The sequence below is a fragment of the Balaenoptera acutorostrata genome, chromosome 2, assembly GCF_949987535.1.
Source record: "Balaenoptera acutorostrata chromosome 2, mBalAcu1.1, whole genome shotgun sequence".
NCBI lineage: Eukaryota > Metazoa > Chordata > Mammalia > Artiodactyla > Balaenopteridae > Balaenoptera > Balaenoptera acutorostrata.
In genome coordinates, this window is record NC_080065.1 from 109,583,599 (window position 1) to 109,603,841 (window position 20,243).

Sequence of the window (20,243 nt, forward strand, 5' to 3'; positions counted from 1 at the left end):
TCACAGCTTATTTTTCTCATTAGAGAATATTTTCACTCAAAACTTCAGAAAATGGTTTGAGATATAAATCTTCAATGCAGAAAAAAATTGGAGAAAAAAATCTTGACAAGTGAAAAGAAGAAAAAACATTATCCATCCCTTCAAAACATTTTGGTGTGTTTTTTTTTCTTCCAGCTTTTTTGGTACATACACATATCCGTACACTCTTATGATAATATATTTCCTTAAACATGAAAATGTACTCTCTCTATAGCCTGCTCTTATTTTTAAAAATTTTAACAAGATTAACCATCTCATTTCATGTTAATACATCTTCTGGGACATGATGTGCTATGATTTATTAATCATTTTTCTACTAAATATTAGGTCGTATACATTTTTATTATTATGAAAATACTTTTTCACTTTTAAAAGTCATATTTCAATTTCAGTTTGGTGCCACTGTGTTGAACAAATAATTCCTATCCACTTATGTTCACATATTAGTTGAGAAATAATTATACATTTTTTGTTCTATGTCTATTCTTTATATGTATCTTTGCAGATTAATTTACTTTTGCAATATATCCCATGAAAAGTTGCATAATGAAATGAATATAACTCTTCTACTCTCAACTATGTTTAAATTGGATATACTATTTATCTCTGAGGGCGAAGCAGCTCTTCTGTCTGGAAACGCTTTCATGTGTCCATATTACACTGATCTTGTACATTTTAGTTTGTAAAATTTAGGATGGCCTTGGCAAAGCCGTGGTGAGGAGTAGAATGCTCAAACACTCACAGAGCAAATGTTTGGAAAAGGAATGAACGAGTGGTGGCTGGAGGTGTTAGTTCCCTATCTTGTGAACCATTTTTTTTGTCTGGGAAAGGACTTCACCAGACAGTTTCCTTCAAATCTGTGTGTTGTGCTCTGAAGGGGAATGCCTGGCACAAGGTTCACAGTTACACTGGCTCTGCCTGTGCAGAAACACTGTGGAGAGAAAGAAGAAAATGATCATGTCCAGTTGATAGAGGTAATTTAATTGTGAGTGTCTAGCACATTAAATCTAGAGATAAGGCTTGGAGAAGAAGCTTTATCCTTCCTGCCCTCAGGAGCAGTTTTAGAGTTTTCACACTTTGGCTGCTTTAGATTTAGCTCAGGCTCTTGGGAATGACAGGAATTAGACTTAACGCATTTTCCGATTCTCTGTAGAGACCACCTATATCACTAAGGGAAAGTGACCCATACAAACAACAGAATCTTGCAAAATGATTATATTTTTACAAGTCAACACCTTTTCTTGAATCCATTGTTCTTTCTTTAAAGGAGTCAGGCAAATTAAGTGATTATGACATATCTTGTTACTAGGAGAATCTCTTTGTTTGGGATAAAAGAAATCAATACAAGAAACTCTTGGAATGTCCTTTTTTTTTTCCTCTTCAGCAGTTCCTAATATATGGGCTAGAAATGCTGATTCTACGTGAAGAATGACAGTGATACATGCTGAGGCCTGGCCTCTTTAGATTCCAGACTTCTCTCTGAGAGTCTTTGGCATTGGTGTGTGTTATATAGATTTAGAAAAGTTGGTACTTGGTTAAACACAGAAGTTTAGTTATAAATTTTTCATTAGGTAAACTTAGTTTTTAAACAATCATGTATCAGTGCATTTTTAAAAGTAGGTTAACTTAAATGTTTTTTTAACTTAAGTATAGTTGATTTACAATGTTTTGTTAGTTTCAGGTGTACAGCACAGTGATTCAGTTATGTATATATATATATTCTTTTTAGATTCTTTTCCGTTATAGGTTAGTATAAGACATTGAATATAGTTCCTTGTGCTGTACAGTAGGTCCTTGTTGATTATTTTATATATAGTAGTGTATATATATTAATCCCAACCCCCTAATTTATTCCTCTACCCCCTTTCCCCTTTGGTAACCATAAGTTTGTTTTCTATGTCTGTGAGCCTATTTCTGTTATGTAAATAAGTTCATTTGTATCTTTCTTTTTTTTTTTTTGATTCCACATATAAGTGACATCATATTTGTCTCTCTTTGGCTGACTTAACTTCACTTCATATGATAATCTCTAAGTCCATCCATGTTGCTACAAATGGCATTATTTCATTCTTTTTTTATGGTTGAGTAATAGGTTAACTTAAATTTAGGATGATAAATAAAAGCTCTTACTAAGTTAAGTTCTGTGATGCAACTTTATCATCTGCATATGCCATCTTCTCAGTGCTGCCCACTCTGACCATTCTATTTAAAATTACAGCTTTCCCCCCAGCACTCCCAGTTCCTTTTACTTGGCTCTGTTTTTCCCCTCATACCAGGTAATCACTTTTTAAAACATACCGTATAATTTACTTATTTTTAAAATATATCTATTGTTATCTGTCTCCCCTGCTAGAATGTAAATTTCATGAGGGCAGTGCTCTTTGCCACTTTACTTCACTGATAGATATCAGACACCTTGAATGGGAATTAGCACACAGTAAGTGCTCAATAAATATTTGGATAAAGCAATGTCATCATCATCATCTTTTTTTTTTTACAGTGTAACAGTTTTAAACCAAACATATATTGGGAGAGTAAAATACTTGATAAATGCTTTTGTTTTTTAGGAAGAATTAAAATATGGAGTTTTGAAAGAAGGTTGAGAACTCTACAGTCTTTAAGAGCTTCCTTTCTTTGCATAGATGGGCATTTTAAAACTGTGGATGTGTGCCCTCTAACAGCTGTTTGTAGAATAGAACCCCTTCTTTCCCCTTAGCAGGAACAACAGGGTTCCTCTTCAGGATCCTTGATTGTAGAGCCTATAAAATGGTCTGCATTTTTTTAGGGCACAGATTTTGATCCTCTCCACCTGCTCTCTGCCCATGTTTCAGGGCTGAGCAGCAGAGCTTTGAAACTGGCAGGCATATTGCAAACTGCCTGTGCCCAAGTAACCTTCCTCTGTGGGGTCCAGTGAGTACCATAAGTTCAGTATTGAGAGAACACAGGAGGATCTTGAATCTCATCTCCTTGATGCCTATAGAAAGGATCCGACTCGTCATGGATGACCAGTAATTTTCCACCACCCAAGCTTACCTTTGCACCTTTTTGGGTTAAAAAAGTAATTATCTACCTATTTCTGTTTATCTATCTGCATATATATATTTATGTGTATATGTATGTATATCTATATAGAGGGAATATTTTAACTTTTGAATTACATGATTTTTTTGGTGAGAATATGTTTTTTAAGAAATAAGCATAGCGCATCATAGGACTTCATGGTGTGTTAGAGAAGTGAAGGCTATTAATAGCCTCAAATTCCATTTAGATTTGGGAGAAACCCAGTGATATTCGGGAAGAGACTAGAATGTGTTGCGCACCAGTCATGTGCCAGGCTGGGTGCTAAGTGCTTTATATACCTTGTCTTATTTATTTACTCTATCACCAGTCCTAAGAAATAGGTATTATCGTCCCCACTTTCCATATGAGGAAATTAAGGCTCCAAGTGGATAAGTGATATCTGTAAGGAATCACAGCCAGCAAGTGCCAGATCTGGGTGTCGGGGGTGTCTGACTCTGGCTTGGCATTCTTTCCACCATATCGTGTAGCTTCTCCCAAATGGTACTAATTATTCAGACTGATAGCTTCTTTTTAATAAAAGGGCTGTATTTCAAAGCTATTTTCATAGCTCTCAGGCCCTCATGAACAGTATTCTTTTGATCAGCTGCAACAGACTTTCTACAAGAAGCCATCTTATTCCGCGCTGTCTGCCTCTGTCATGTCTAACTGACTGATTGTTCTCTCTAAGAAAAGTAACTCATCTTACCCTTTTCACTGTCAGACTGCTGAGCTGGACTAAGGTGTAGACGTGTTCTTCCCAGTGTGTTGTCCTGCCCTTTGTTACCTGCTCACTTTCCTTCCTCATTTATTTCCTGTATTCACCTGCTTTGTCGCCAGGTGCTCTTCAAGGCAATGGGGCTACGACAGTGAACAAAATAGATGAGGTTCCTGTCCTTATGGAGCTTATAACTTAGTGCGGGAACAGACAATAAACCAACAAGCTGACCAGCCAACCAATTGTGTGTGTGTGTGTGTGTGTGTGTGTGTGTGTTAATGCCAGACCATGGTAAATGCAAAGAAGAAAAATAAAGCCAGGTCTGGGGGGTAGAGAAGGGTGGGGGGCTAGAGTCACTGTTTTAGATGGAGTGCCTAGATAATACCTCTCTGAGAAGGTGACCCGGAAAAGCAGTTGAACAAAATGAGGGGAAAGCTTTCTAGGTAGAAAAAAAGCACTGCAAAACTTAGAGTTGGCCTTCCCAGAACAATGTTTTTAAATATAATAAAATCACATTAAACTATTTTTAACTACCAAAAGAAAAAAAAAACAACACAAGAACCAAGAAAACGTAGAGTTGGGGATGTGCTTGATACGTTTGATGGTCAGTAAAGAGGCTGGTGCGGATAGACCAGGGTGAGTAAGAGGGGGGTGTGTTAGGAGCTGAAGAAAAGAAGGGGGCTCTGAAGCTGGCTGGTATAGGGCCTTGTGGGCTGGAGCAGGGACTGGAATTTTGTTCCAGGAGTGATGGAAATCCATCGGAAGGAGTTCGGCAGGGGAGTCACATGATCTGATGCCTGAAAAGGGCCGCTGTCGCTGCTGTGAAACGCAGATCGTTACAGGACAGGAGTGGAGCAGGGAGACCAGCTGGGAGGCTGTAGAGAGAGCTCTCGGGCCTGGATGGAAGAAGGACTTCAGATTCGCAGATGACACACGTCTTGGCAAAAGCACTGGCTCCTGATTTGGATGACAGCATCAATTTTCAGAAAAGTTACAACATCCTTGTATGATGGGTTGAAATGGACATGATCCTATTTAACAGGTCATTTGTAAGCCTGACCTCAGTTCTCACAACCACTTGTTCCAGAACTCTTGGGAAAGACCTGAAGTTTTATTTGACCTCCAGGGCCCTGTGATCCAACAGTGAGATATGGCTTCCAGAAACATTCAGAAAAATACGGGTCGAAGATATGGAATCTTAAACTAAGGTGGAGGGAAGTCAGGGTTCCTCTAAGTCTTAGTGGTCAGGCCTCATCAGGAATGCAGGGTTCTGAGTGGGCGCTGACAGAGGTGAGTGCAGAGGCTACCACGTGGGTGCATTGCAGGCTCAACTAGCTCTGGGATGGGGAGGAAAGTACCTTCTCCCTTGTAGAGATGGATGGGTGTGGTGAGTAGGTCACACTCCTGAGGAATCATCTCTTTCCCTCTCTATCCACCAAGTCTCCCGCCCCCGTGCTGATAAAGAAACAGTTGTAACAATGACTAGATGTTAATAACGATATTAATAGATAACATTCTTGTTTGAATTCTTGCTAAATGCCAGATAATATGGTAAATTATTGACACTGATAATCACATTTAATCCTGACAACAAACCTATTTGAAAGGTACCATTATAAACTTCATGTTATAGGTGGGGAAACCGAGGTTTGTAAAGCTTAAATAACTTGCCCCAAATCATGGAGTGTTAGCCGAGCCCAGAGGAGAGCAATAGAAGACACAGGATTCAAACCCAGGCAGTTTGATTCAAGAGCCAGAACTCTTAGCCACTGTGTTATACTGCAAAGCTGCTGGGTGAAATAAAAATATTATTATTGTAATTTATGCATATTATGGGCTAAACAGGGTTTTTTATGAGTTGAAATCTATCTTTTATACTGATTCTATGAGAAAATCTGTGCTGAGTTTTAAACTACCTCAACTATGGATTTGGGAGACACAATCCATTCACTAATTGGGAAATGGCTATATATCCCCTCAAGTCCTGGATTCTACAGTTTAGGGGGAACAGTGACAAACTATATTTTAACTGGAAGGTGGTCAGTAGTGCAAGACCTGAAGACCAGGTCTTCTGAAGGACAGCTAGAGGAGCTAGAGAAGTTTAATTTGGAAGGGGGAGACTTTTAAGAAGTAGCAAAGGTTTCTCATGCTAGAATGGAAAACCATAAGCCCTGATAAGATCTCAAGACCTCAAAATAAACTTCTCTTCCTAGGTGATCAGATCCAGTCTTCTGATTTTAGATCACATTCACACTTTGATGATTCCCAAATTTATATTTCTGGCCAAGACCTCTCCCTAAGCCCCAGATGTGTTAATTCAGTCCTACTGAACATCTCCACTTAATGTCTATCTAACACGCATCTCAGACTTAACGTGGCCAGTGCAGGGCTCCTGTTTGCCCCCAAAGACTGTCTTCCCAGCTCAGTTACTGGCACCACCATCCTTCTGGTTGCTCAGGCCCCAAACGTCACCATTATATTTGATTCCTCCTTTTTTTTCTTTTTCTTTTTTTTTTTTAAGAAACTCCACATCCAGTTATCCGCCTGTCCTGTTTCTACTTCCACTCACCTCTCCCCACCACCGCTCAGACCTTCCCTCTAACTCTTCTCCCTCCTCATCACTCTCGGCATATAAACATGTCAAGCATTTAATCTTCCACGTCCCTGGACCACCCTGCTCCCACAACCAGATATTCTCACTTCTTTCAGGTCTGTGGTAAAGGGAGGGATGGGCCTCCCAAAATGTTTACACCCTAATGCCCAGAACCTGTGAATATGTTTCCTGACATGCAAAAGGGACTTAATGGATGTGATGAAGGTTAAGGACGCTGAGATCACAGAGACAATTTAGATTATCTGGGTGGGGCCAATATAATCCCATGAGTCTTCCACTTAAAAGTGGAAGAGGAAGCAGAAAAGTAGATCACAGAAATGTGACATGAGAAAGTCTTGATCTTCTGCTGCTGGCTTTGAAGATTGAGAAAGGAGACCATGAGCTGAGGAATACAGGTGCTTTCTAGAAGCTGGAAATTTTGCCCTTAGCTGATAACCAGCAAGAAAATGGGAACACAGTCCTACAACCACAAGGAGACAGAAACTGGTTTTCTCCCAGTGAACCACCAAAAGGAACCCAGCCATGCCAATACCTTGATATTAGCCCAGTGAGACTTGAAGTGGAGAAACCAGTCAAGTGCACTGGACTTCTGACCTATGGGACTGTGAGATAATGAATGGGTGTTGTGTTTGTTACAGCAGTAATAGAAAACTAATACAAGGTCTCTGCTCAAATACACCTTTATCAGTAAGACCTTCCCTGACCAGCCCATATACTAGCCATACACACTCTCATCCAGCCCCTCTCTGTCCTTATTAACTCTGATTTATTTTTCTCCGTAGCACTTATCATCAGCTAGTGTGCATTTATTTGTGTGATTGTCTTTGTCCTCCTTCTGTTAAAATATAAGTAAGCTTTGTTAGGGATCTCTGTTTGTATTGTTCACTGTTTTATCTGCAGTGACTAGAACTGAGCCTGGCACGTCCTAGAATTAATCCTTGTTGAGCAGTTGATGAAGCTAGCCTTTTGTTTCCTCTCCAGCCTCTTGCAGAGATGCTCTTCTTACAGGCTGGCTGTACTGCCCTCAGCTTCTTCCATCCTCTTACCTTCTGCTTCAGGGCCTTTGCACATGTTCTGCCTATAATGCTTGCGCCTCCTTTTTGCCTACTTTTACTGTAGATCTATTCAGAAACAGCTCCTGAGAGAAAGCTCCCCTGATCCCTGAGAGCAAATCTTGTCCTCTCTTATACACTCACCTTTTTTTAAAGTAAGCGTTTCATATTGAGTATAGCTCAGATACCTTTTTATACTTTTCCTTTATAATAATATAAAGGCTACGACTATGAGTTTGCTCACCATTGTTTCTAGTGATAGAATTCTAGGGCTTAAGATTGTGGAGTTTGGAACCAGACTCTCTGGGTTTATGAATCAGCTCCTAGCTCAGCTCCTAACTCTGAAGTTACATAACTCACTGTGACTTGGCTTCCTCACATATGGGGTGGGAATAATAACAGTACCTACATTATAGGATCTTGTGTGGACTAAATCAGTTAATAAGTGAAAGTGCTTTGAGCACTGCATAGTCCATAGTAAGCACTCAAAAATGGTAGCTGCTGCTGCTGTTGTATAGAGCATAGCAGAGTGCTTGGCACATAGCAGATGCTCAATGAATATATATGGAAATACAAAAATGAATTTCATAAGAACTTGATAGTTGTATTAAAAACGAATAATTATCATTTATTAGATTTACTCCAGTGTAACTTTAGAAGGCAGAAATTTGATTAAACTTTCTCCTAATTACAAGAATGATATATGCTCTAGTGAAAACTGTAGATTATAGAGAAAATTATAATAATTTGTAATAAATTTATAATAAATTATAATAATTCTACCACTCAGACATCATTTTGACCTATTTCCTTTGTTATCTTTTATGTATATTTTATATAGGCAACAGCATAGTATGCATAAAGTATTTTATACTGCTCTTTCAATTAGTATTATATTACAAGTGCTTTCTCAAAACATCCTTGTAGGTTCTTCTTGAGGATTATTGTCCCCTAAAAAAATTCCATTGGCGCACATAATACATATTTATATGAAATAGTCAAGAGGAATACATTTGTTGAAAATTAGAGAGTGTGACTGTATTTTAAATAATACGATTGTGTCACTTAGATGATCTGTTTAAGGGGAAGGTATGGAATACAGTGATGCCTGACGTTCCAGAAGGCTCTGGGATGGAGGTGGAATTTCACTTGACTGATGAAGTGAGGCTAGGAGGACTCCTCGGCAGAGGGAGACTTCTGCGTGAACAGAAGCCCTAGGGTAGTCAGTGCCTAGAGTGGGGGAAATATAGGAAGGACTTGGCTGATTGGCTGCTGCAGGAGAGCTATGGGAAATAAGATTGAATTGACGTGTTGGGGCTGGTTCTGGAGGATTTGGGAGGGAGGTGAAGAGTTGCTCCTTTTTGCAGAAGCCAAGAGCTTGTGATAAGGAGACGCAGTCTATAACTAAGTAGTTTGAGAGAAGAATGATGGATTGTTTTGCTTCTCTGTATGAAAGCTATTTCAACCACAAATCCATTCCTTAAGCAGCCTGTCAGGAAGGCTGTCCTCAAATACCCATGGAAGCCCTTCTGTCCTTCCTGCTGGCATCTTTGTCGACCACTTCACAGTTAGCAATTCTTCATTCCATTTCAGAGCATCTTACAAAGCGCCAAAACATTTATTATCTGACAAACTAATACAGTAGACATCATTTTATCATTCTTATTTTATTAATGAAGATACTGTGGCTCAAAGATACTTAGAGATTTGCCCAAGTTAGTAGTACAGATAAAACTTATCTATTTTCCTTCTTTCAAAGCAGGTCATAAAATAGAATAATAAAGCTCATAAAGCATCTATCTTCCAGAATGCTTGTTTAGCATAGTATGTGATTTATTGCCATAACAATTCAGGTAAGCAAAGAACTAGCAGCATTCACATTTTATAGAAAATCTAAGTCAAAGATTTTGACTAATAATGATATTGAAACTAATGAAAAACTATGTTAACAAATCAATATGTATGACCTGATGTATTTGAGTGTATTGTTTCCCTCACTCTGAATTGATTGATTGGTTTTGTGTCATAGATATGGCTGAAGAGGAAAAGAAAAATGAAGACTTTTCATAATCAAGTAATCAGTTGGGGAGCTAAAATTAGTCGGTAATAGGGATTAGACTGAAAACCTGTAATTCTATAAATATCAATAAACTCAACAAAATATTTCCTTTATAACCAGAGAGATTTAAAACAAAAACATTTAGCAGAGGTTATGTCATTTTTAGGCTATCTAAAAGTACTTCATATACATGCAAAACATTTCAGCATAAACATGTAAAAGGAAAAATAAAATGTCTAGTACCTTCCAGAACCAGAAGTTAGTTGAAAAGTTGCTAATTTATTTTAAGCACTGTTACTCTAAGTAATATATCTGAATCTCTATTTCTTGGTGTCTTAGAAAATCTCTATGTCCCTCCAGTTAGAAATATGAATTGAATTCACTCTGCTCCTGTATTTCACTCCCCTCCACTCCATTTTCACTATGTATATGATTTTAATTTCATCATTAAAATTATAACTTTATATTTGTTACTCTGTAATTTGAACCACTTTCTTCATCCACCAATTTTTAAGCAGTGTCCTTTGACTGCCAATTATGTAAGATGAAAAGATTTGGACCCCATTTACTTCCTTTACACCCAATTCCTCCCCCATTCATCTCCTATTTTCTGCTCGTTATGCCATTATTTTTTACACTGACAAAAAATGTTTACAGTCTGTTCTGTAAAAATAATTGTCTTCTGTGTTGTATAGATTGATTTTAAAAGCTGAGTTCAATAATTAATGTTCCCAATATTATAATTATATATGTGTGTGTACAGATATTTATATATTCACTGTGTAATCAAGTTTTTGGAACTGTAAGGAAGGAAATGTAGCCGTATAAATTACTAAACCTGTACTGCTCAGTGGAGAATGTTTCAAGCATTACTTCAAATGGACACTCTTATTCTCTAAACTGTACCAGGTCATGTTACATTTATTTTGCTTTATATTTGGAACTGTACCTTGTATACAGTTTTGTTTAGTTGGTTTTCTTGGAATTCCTAAGCACTTTTTTTTTTTTTCTTGGCGGAGAAAGGTGAATGCTTTGATGCTGTCACTAAAACCTTTTTAATGATAATAGGTGTTAATCATACCCATTTTCTTTTTGAAAGCATTCTTCTTGGAACCCTTGGCTTCTTAATCCAATTTGAATACTTTTTAGGTTGCATAGCTGGCATTTTAGTATTCCCCCCCACACCCCCATATTGTTTGTAGATTAGGTCCACAGTTTCTTGGCTTCTTTTTTGAATTCCATTTAAAAAAAATCTTCAAAGAGAATTTCCTGAATGTGTACATAGTACATAAAATACTCTCCCTCTTGCATGTCTGAAAAGAGCACTTTCCTGGCTTCCTGGTAGAAAATTTGCCTGGATATGGAATTCTAGGTTAAAGATCATTCACCATCAGCCTTTGAAGGCATGTAAAGCCAAAATTTGGAACCAGGTTTCCGATGGATTTCTGTGGATTCTTTTGTTACTCTATAAACCAGGCTACTTCAACTACAAGCCTTTCAGTTGTAGAGGAGAGCCTCGGGGCAGCGGGTGAGGAGGCCAGCTCCAGATGGCCATGAAACCGCTGTGTGCTTTCTGCTGGAGTTGTCCTCAGCTTCTTAGAGTAGCAGCCACTTTATAAAGTTGTCTTTCTTTGTACTCATTTACTCCTTTCCCTGGATCAGAGTCTTTGATGATAACAAAAACAACGGCTGGCCTTTTCTATTACTGTATTTTGAGTGCTTAATTTTGGTTAATCTTTCCATTGGCAGTGCTATGTCTTCAGTAATTTTTTTTCGAAAGGCTGTGTGGGTTATTTGTTTTCTAAGTTTGCCCACAGCTGAGATTGACTTTTTGTTGCCTTCGCATGTGAATAATAATTTGCATGATTATAAAATAATATTCTCATAAAATTCTGCAGACATTGCTCTACTTTTCGGGGAGCGGGGAGGCATTTAGTGTAGCATAGAAAAAGTTTGGTCATCCTGATCTCTGTTCCTACTTTATTCCATCAGTATATTGGCAGTACCTTTTTTTCATTGTTGTAATTTTAAAAGATCCAGAATATTAGGTATATTATTTTCCCTGGGAGATGGTAAACCCTTTTGATCTTTCCAGCTTAGGAAACAGGTTTCTTTTGTCTTTGATGTTTGTTCTTGCTCTAATTTTGTTTTTGTTTTTATTATTTTTGTTCTTTTATCAGTGATTTTAATCATTTTGAGTCCTTTTTGGTATCATGAATTTTCTTTGCAAAGAAGAATCATATTAAAAAATGTATATGTACACACAAATTTAATCAGGCCCAACTCTTACACAGCTGTTCTCTAGTGGCAATTATTTAGAGAACTGTTCTTCTTTAAGCAGTGGTTTATTTGAAGCAATATGTTTTTCTCTTAAAAACATTTTAAAATTTCTGAAATTTAGGTGTTTTCAAAGATACGGAAAAAAAAGTTGTTGGCAGCTTCTCCACAACCGAAAATAGTATAATTAAATTAATAATATCTCGCAGTTTGGCATCTTAGAACAGAGGAAATTTGATTTAAGGCTGAGTAGGAACAAATTAAAATTTTACACTAGTTTTATTGAATTTTAAATTTAGTCATCAAATATCATAAAAATTTATGATTACAGGGTCTCTTATCATCTTTGCCTTATTTAAAAAAAAAAAACTTTGTGTGATGTGAATTAATACCTTTGAGAGCTTGGCCCTCAATAGGCACACATTAAATCACTTTTAGAGATACAACTTTTTATAGCATCTAAATAACAGCCTTTTAAATTTTATCTTTCTTGCTTATTCCTACTCAAGAAGGAGAATATGTTGATTTCAAGCCCAGAGTTAATATTTGGTACATCTTGTTCTAACTGAACAAATACTAAACAAACAAACAAGCAAACAAAAAATATATATATATGAAAGGTCACTAAAACTTAGTTTTATATAGACTCCCCATCTGTATTTGGAAGGCACTTAAAAGTTATTTATTAGACATTTTTATTTAGGAAAACTTTTTTTTTTTTTTTTTGCTTTTGTTGAAAGTAAATAACTTCGTAAGGTATGAGCTTCTGAAGACAGAGATCATTCAACCTGGAATATGGGTTAAGTCCATCTTTAGCTTAAGTTTATTTTGCTTTTTAGATACATTCCTGAAAAAAGTAGGTGTAAACCAAATTATGAAATATTTTGTCATTGATTTACAGTTTATTTTCAGAAATGTTACTGAAAAGGAAAAAAAAATTGGCTCTAACATGTAGTCAAAACCACACTTACAAATTGAAATCTTCTCTTTAAAGTCGTATTTATTTTTCTTTTCAGTTTGAAGACTAAGGACTTAATGTTTAGGGCTGTGGCTAGAATTTAGTCACAGGAACAATATAATTTCTGTCTTTTTTAAACAAATCTAAATGAAAACCTTAATATGTTTATTTAGTTACACGAAGCTTCCTTAGCTTTACACTGAGGAATTTCTGGAAATCTCAGAGGGCAAGGATGTCTACAAGAGTAGAGGCCTAGACAGGTACATCAGGTCTCTGTGATTTTATGTGAGATAGTTGGAATGGAAACCTATGCCACTATAAACACTGGTCAAAATATACCCAATTAGTTCTCACTTCCTAATCATATTGTCAAAGTGATGAATAGGCAGTGTTGATCAGGATGGGCCAGGCGTTCCATATCCTCTTGGTGGCAGGGTGACTTCGTACATTTGAGGGGATAAATTTGGCAAAATTTTTGGTAATTTATCTTATATATGTATGTGTGTAAGTACATGTACAGGAACAAGGATGAGATATATCTCTCTCTCTATAGATACATTAATCATTAATATATGTAAATAAAATATAAGTATATATAGAGACATATAAACATATGTTTTATATATATTTATATATAAGTAAACATATATAAACATATTAAAAAATATACAGTGCAAAATACTACAGTAACTTAATATCCATCTTAGGGTCCAAATTAAACAAAGTATGGTAGCAATCGTACATGGTAGTACTATGTATCCAGTAAAGAATGAGGTATGTCAAAATGTGCTGATTAATGAAGATGTCTGATATGTATTAAATACAGTAAAAAATAAAAGTAGTAGAAAAAATAAAGTAGTAGAACTATATGCTATAGCTCTAGTTGTGTAAGAAAATAAAATAACTTCTATTACATGTACACATACAGAGCTTATATGAGTATAGACAATTTCTGAAAGGATATTTAAGATACCTCTTAAATTGGCAAGGACCTATGCAAGTCTCTTTTTTTTTTTTTATATATAAGTTTATTTATTTATTTTTGGCTGCGTTGGGTATTCGTTGCTGCGCACGGGCTTTCTCTAGTTATGATGAGCTGGGGCTACTCTTCGTTGTGCATGGGCTTCTCATTGAAGGTGGCTTCTCTTGTTGCAGAGCACGGGCTCCAGTACTTGTGGCTCGCAGGCTCTAGAGCGCAGGCTCAGTAGTTGTGGCACACGGGCTTAGCTGCTCCGCGGCATGTGGGATCTTCCCCAACCAGGGATCGAACCCGTGTTCTCTGAATTGGCAGGCGGATTCTTATCCACTGCGCCACCAGGGAAGTCCCCTATGCAAGTCTCTTATGTAAGAAACATACTTTTCAGTTTATATCCTTTGGACTTTTTGAAAATTCTTTTGCATAAGCACATATTATTATTATTATTTTTTTTAATAGATCTTTATTGGAGTATAATTGCTTCACAATACCATGTTAGTTTCTGTTGCACAACAAAGCGAATCAGCCATATGCATACACGTCCCCATATCCCTTGCCTCTTGAGCCTCCCTCCCATCCTCTCTATCCCACCCCTCTAGGTCATCTCAAAGCACTGAGCCGATCTCGCTGTGCTATGCTGCTACTTCCCACCAGACAACTGTTTTACGTTTGGTAGTGTATATATGTCAGTGCTACTCCCACCCCCTGTCCTCAAGTCCATTCTCTATGCCTGCCTCTTTATTCCTGCCCTGCAACTAGGTTCATCAGTACCGTTTTTTTGTTTTTGTTTTTAGATTCTATGTATATGCGTTAGCATACGGTATTTGTTTTTCTCTTTCTGACTTACTTCATCCTGTATGACAGACTCTAGGTCCATCCACCTCACTATAAATAACTCAATTTTGTTTTTTTTATGGCTGAGTAATATTCCATTGTATATATGTGCCACATCTCCTTTATCCATTCATCTGTCGATGGACATTTAGGTTGCTTCCATGTCCTGGCTATTGTAAATAGTGCTGCAATGAACATTGTGGTACATGTCTCTTTTTGAATTATGGTTTTCTCTGGGTATATGCCCAGTAGTGGGATTGCTGGGTCATATGGTAGTTCTATTTTTAGTTTTTTAAGGAACCTCCATACTGTTCTCCATAGTGGCTGTATCAATTTACATTCCCACCAACAGTGCAGGAGGGTTCCCTTTTCACCACACCCTTTCCAGCATTTATTGTTTCTAGCTTTTTTGATGATGGCCATTCTGACCGGCATGAGGTGATACCTCATTGTGGTTTTGATTTGCGTTTCGCTAATAATTAGTGATGTTGAGCATCTTTTCATGTGCCTCTTGGCCATATGTATGTCTTCCTTGGTGAAATGTCTATTTAGGTCTTCCGCCCATTTTTTAATTGGATTTTTTTTTTATATTGAGCTCCATGAGCTGTTTGTATATTTTGGAGGTTAATCCTTTGTCTGTTGTTTCATTTGCAAATATTTTCTCCCATTTTGAGGGTTGTCTTTTTGTCTTGTTTATGGTTTCCTTTGCGGTGCAAAAGCTTTTAAGTTTAATTAGCAAAAGCCATACAAGCTGAGATTTGGAACCACAGTGTAAGGAGACTGAGGGGGTGGTATGGATACAGATCCTGACAAGAAAAGGTAATATAAAAAGTATTTTTCTACTCTGTAGAATTGTATGCTTTTTATATAGATCAGTGTTTACTTGAGAGGAGCACGGGCTCCAAATAGTTAGGGGTAAGTAACTCATGCCAAGACCGCCACCACCCCTCTGCCCAGGGTCCTCTGTTCCTGCAAAGGCCCTCCAGAGGACAGAACCTTGGGAGGAGACTGGATGGAAGGCATTGTCCTCACTCCAGAATGTTTCTCCCACTTGCATGTGTTTCGTTTCCCCCAGTGAACAGGACTATATAAGGGATTCGGTTCATTGGGAATCAGTATTGTGCAGTGATTAAGAAGCAGATTCAGGAACCAAATTGCTGAGTTCAAAATGTATCAGTAGCTACCATGGGCAAGATACTTAATCCATGCCTCAGTTTCCTCACCTGTAAAATGGAGATAATAGTACCTATCCCATGTGGGGTTGTTGTGACAATTAAATGAGTGATTTTCATGGTAAAGGAGCTTGGAGCAGTGCCCTTATGTGTTATAAAAGTCGTTGTTGTTATTATTGGTGTTACCATTTGGGAAAAATTACCTAAATACTTTAAAAATAATAATTAAAAATTTAACTGACATTGAATTGTACATTGATTTTGTACATGCTACTTTACATAGAACATATTTACATAACTGAAGTATATATGCATTGACTCACTCTTATAGGGTTGGTTATTTATAGAAATATTTGAAAAATTGGCTCTCAAACTTATTTTTCTTCCTTTTCTATGTATTGTCTCTGTTTTCTGGCTGCTTTTTCAGATTTTTCTCTTTCTGAATGGTTTTAAACAATCTGATTCTGATTTGCCTTGGATTTTTGTTTTTTATTTTATGTTTCTTGAGCTTGGGTCCATTGGTCTTCTTGGATCTGTGGGTTTATAGTTTCTATCAAATCGAGAAAATTTTGGTCAAGATTTCTTCAAATATATTTGTCTTTCTCCCCAGCCCCTCTCCCCCGTCTCACCTCTACCGTGAGGACTCCAATAACACGTGCATTTTGATGTGTAAAGTCATCCCATAGTTCACAGATGCTCTGTTGATTTACCTTTTAGTTTTTTCCTCCTCTATTTTGTTTTGTACAGTTTCTCTTGCCAGGTCTTTAAGTTTACTTACCTTTTCTACTGTGGTGTCTCACCCACTATTAATCCCATCCAGTGTTTGTTGTTTTTTTTTTAAATCACAGACATTTTTTATCTCCTCAATAGGACCCAGACCTGTTGTCTAAGTCTTTTTTATAGCTTCCATACCTCCACTTAACATAGTCAACCTTTCTTCTAGGTTCTTTTTTTTTTTAATTTATGTATTTTATTTATTTATTTTTGGCTGTGTCGGGTCTTAGTTGCTGTATGCGGGCTTTCTCTAGTTGCCGTGAGTGGGGGCTACTCTTTGTTGTGGTGCGCGGGCTTCTCATTGTGGTGGCTTCTCTTGTTGCGGAGCACAGGCTCTAGGCACACGGGCTTCAGTAGTTGCAGCATGTGGGCTCAGTAGTTGTGACTCGAGCACAGGCTCAGTACTTGTAGCGAACAGGGCTTAGTTGCTCTGCAGCATGTGGGATCCTCCCAGACCAGGGATTGAACCCGTGTCCCCTGCACTGGCAGGCGGACTCTCAACCACCGTGCCACCAGTGAAGCCCTCTTCTAGGTTCTTGAACATAAGAAATTTTCTTATAACGATTTTAATGCTTTTGTCTACTAATTTCATCATCTGTGTCATTTCTGGATTAGTTTCTATTGATTGTTTTTTCTTTTCATTATGAGTTGAATTTTCTTGCTTCTTTCTGCTTAGATGCTAGACTTTGTACATTTTATCTTGTTTGGGTGCTGAATATTTTTATATTCCTAAAAATATTCTTGAGCTTCGCTCTGGCATGTGGTTACGTTACTCAGAAATAATTTGCTCTCTTCAGGTCTTGCTTTTAAGCTTTGTTGCTCTGGACTAAAAGAGCTTTTAGTCTACGTTACTTTAGCTCCACTCCTGAGACAAGACCCTTCTGAATTCTCTAACGAACACTTCATGAATTAAGAGGTTTTCTACCCTGGCTTTTGGGAACAGGCACTGTGCCCAGGTGTCTAAGCTCTGAGCGCTGCTCTCTCTAATCTCTTCTTGTCCTTGGGTAGTTTCCCCAGTCTCATGTGCTGCTGAGGATTCAGCTGAATGCTGGAGGGAGACCTCTGACAGGTCTCAGGAGTTCCCTCTGTGTGCAGCTCACTCCTCTCCAAAACTCTCCCCTGGGAACTCGAATCGCTATGGCTTTCCCTCACTCTCCCCTCCCTGTCCTTGACTCAGGGGGCCTCATGGCTCTGCCTGGGGTAACCTTAGGGCTCACTCCGCTTGTCTCCCATCTCTCGCTGTCATTCATTTCCTCATGTCCAATGTCTTAAGAGTCACTTTCCCCACATATTTGTCCAGTTTTTTAGTTGTTTCAAGTGGGAGGGTTACTGCTCCCTGTTACTCTATCTTGGCCAGAAGTGGAGATCACCCTGCTCTAAGCTCTACCTTAAATTTAAAAAAAAAAATTTTAAAAAGAATAAAAACAAATAGCCCTTGTCCACCCACCCCCGGTCTGAAATTCCAGAGGCAGCCACGTTCAACTCTCGTTACACGTTTTCCTGGTGTCGCTCTAGATTTTGTACCTCTCACTGCCCCTCTGTTCAGAGGGGCCTCCTCTTACCACACTGTCTAAAACAGCACCCTTGTCTAGCTCTGTCTCATCGCTCTGCTGTATTCTTCACTGCACTTTATGTGTTTCGACTTTACCATATTTGTTTATATGTTTATGATTGGCCTTCCTCACTAGAAAGGATGTATGCTCCAGGAAGACACGAAGACTGGGCTCTTCTCTGTTTTCTTCTCTGCTGACTCCTCAGAGCCTAGAACAACTCCTGGGCACATTGTAGTCCCTCAGTAAATATCTGTTAAATAATTAAATGAATGAATGCCAGATACTGTGCTGCGTGTTTTCCAAACATCATCCTTTGCTGCCCCCACGTTAGAGGTAGATAACAACTACTAGGAGCTTGCCAGGAAAGCCAAGAAAGAAGAGGGTTTTCCTGGCAGCAGGGAAAACATGTATCAGAAACTATTAAAAAAAAAAAAAGTCTGGTATGGAATTTAGGAACATAAGATTTATTAAACTGACTCCATTTCTTGCTTCATTCATATTGCCATGGAAATTCTGATTAAGCAACTTCCTTTCCAAGGTGTTTTCTCAGAATTTAAAAGAAAAAAGTCTTAACAGTATTAGGTATATTGTGCATTTTAAAAATGGCAACATAATAAAAATATTAGAATTAAAATTTATCACATACTTTTTGCTATGTGTGCACGTGTGTGTATGTATAATACTTCCCCCGCCCTGCACCCAAAGTGAATTTAGCAATTGTGAAAAGTAACTGTGGACCTTGGTAATGGAGCCATCTGGTCGATAGAAGGGATGACATTCCATGAGACAGCTGCTGTGTAATGTGTCTTATCCGTGGCTTTCAGGAGGGGCACCTGAGGGGCAACCTAGTAGGTTGAACCTTACCGAGTCTTCAACTTTCTCCTCCTTCTGTGGATTCTTCAGCAAACGTGCCAATTAAAGTGATGGTTTTTGTGATGAAGCCTCAAGTAACTGGGCTCGAAACGTAACTTCATTTATTTCATGTAGCTCAGCAGATGGAAACTACTTTCATTGCTCCCACATTGTCCTGATTTAAATCTGGGACCTGACACTAAAAAGAGGGCTCTGTATGCTATTAACCAAGCCCCCAAGTTGAAGCTGTGCTTCTTTTGTTGGTGTTTCTCAGGGTGCTTTCCTCATTGTATTCCTGGCTTTGAACGGTCTTTGCAGAAGAATAATTTTCTTTAGTGAACTAGTAAACAAAATTTTTTTCTAAAAAATAATGTACGTATATCCGAGAGTTTGAAGCATATGCATATGTTTTTAGAAGAAAATATTTTCACTAATTCACCAAAGAAAAGTATTTTTTAGGGGGATTTCTTGGGGAAAAAAACAGTTGATTAAATTGATAAAAATTTACCACTATAATAAAAGCAGGTTTCTTAAACTGAGTCATGGAACAGAAGATTTTGTTTCTAATTGGAAGGAGTGCAAAAATATGAACACATTTTATGTTTGATGATATAGTTTCTGGCTTTCCAAAAAAGTCATATTTACATACAAGGCAGAAATATAGAGCCATAGAGATCTATTTTCATAATGAAGGTGTGTGACCTCATATCTCATATTCTAACTTTAAGTAGCTCTTTTTAGGGCTAAAGTAAGCCTGCTTTTAACACTCTTCAGTGTCACATGACCTCAACTTTAGTTTCGTTTTCTTCGGAAGGGCAATTGAAATGGGAACCCAGGCTTACTAAGTCATGGAACAATTCCGCTTCATCTTGGTGATGGCAAACTCTCGCTCAGCAAAGCAGGAGTCAAAGACAAACTCTAGGAAATAACAGAGCACCTTCTCTTCAGCTCCTGTCAAGCAGCCTTCCCCCACCCACTTTAACATCGTGTTCTCATGAGCATTTCATAATATTCCTCATCCCTTGTTCCCCGTCTTGACCCACTGACCTAAGAATCAAGAAAGTGTCATGTTAGTGCCTACTAATTAGTGCACCCAGAGAGCCTTCTCATCTGGCCTTTCAACCTCCTGGAGGTGGGAGCACAAGCTGTCACTCATATCACGCAGGGAAAATGAACCTTTACTACATTTTCCCTGTTTTGCAAACAGCAGAATTAGCCAGCTGAGACTGGAGATGAATATGCAGGTTAGGAAGAAATTAACCTAAAAGGCACTACTGTTTGCATTCTTGTCTTAGAGAGGACACAGCA

At 37.9% G+C, this 20,243-nt stretch overlaps 1 protein-coding gene across 3 annotated transcripts in view; it reads left to right on the plus strand.

Annotated features, from left to right (window-relative positions):
* The window catches only part of SNX24 (sorting nexin 24), a 165,166-nt gene that overhangs the window by 66,007 nt on the left and 78,916 nt on the right, over positions 1-20,243 (plus strand). The window lies entirely within an intron of this gene.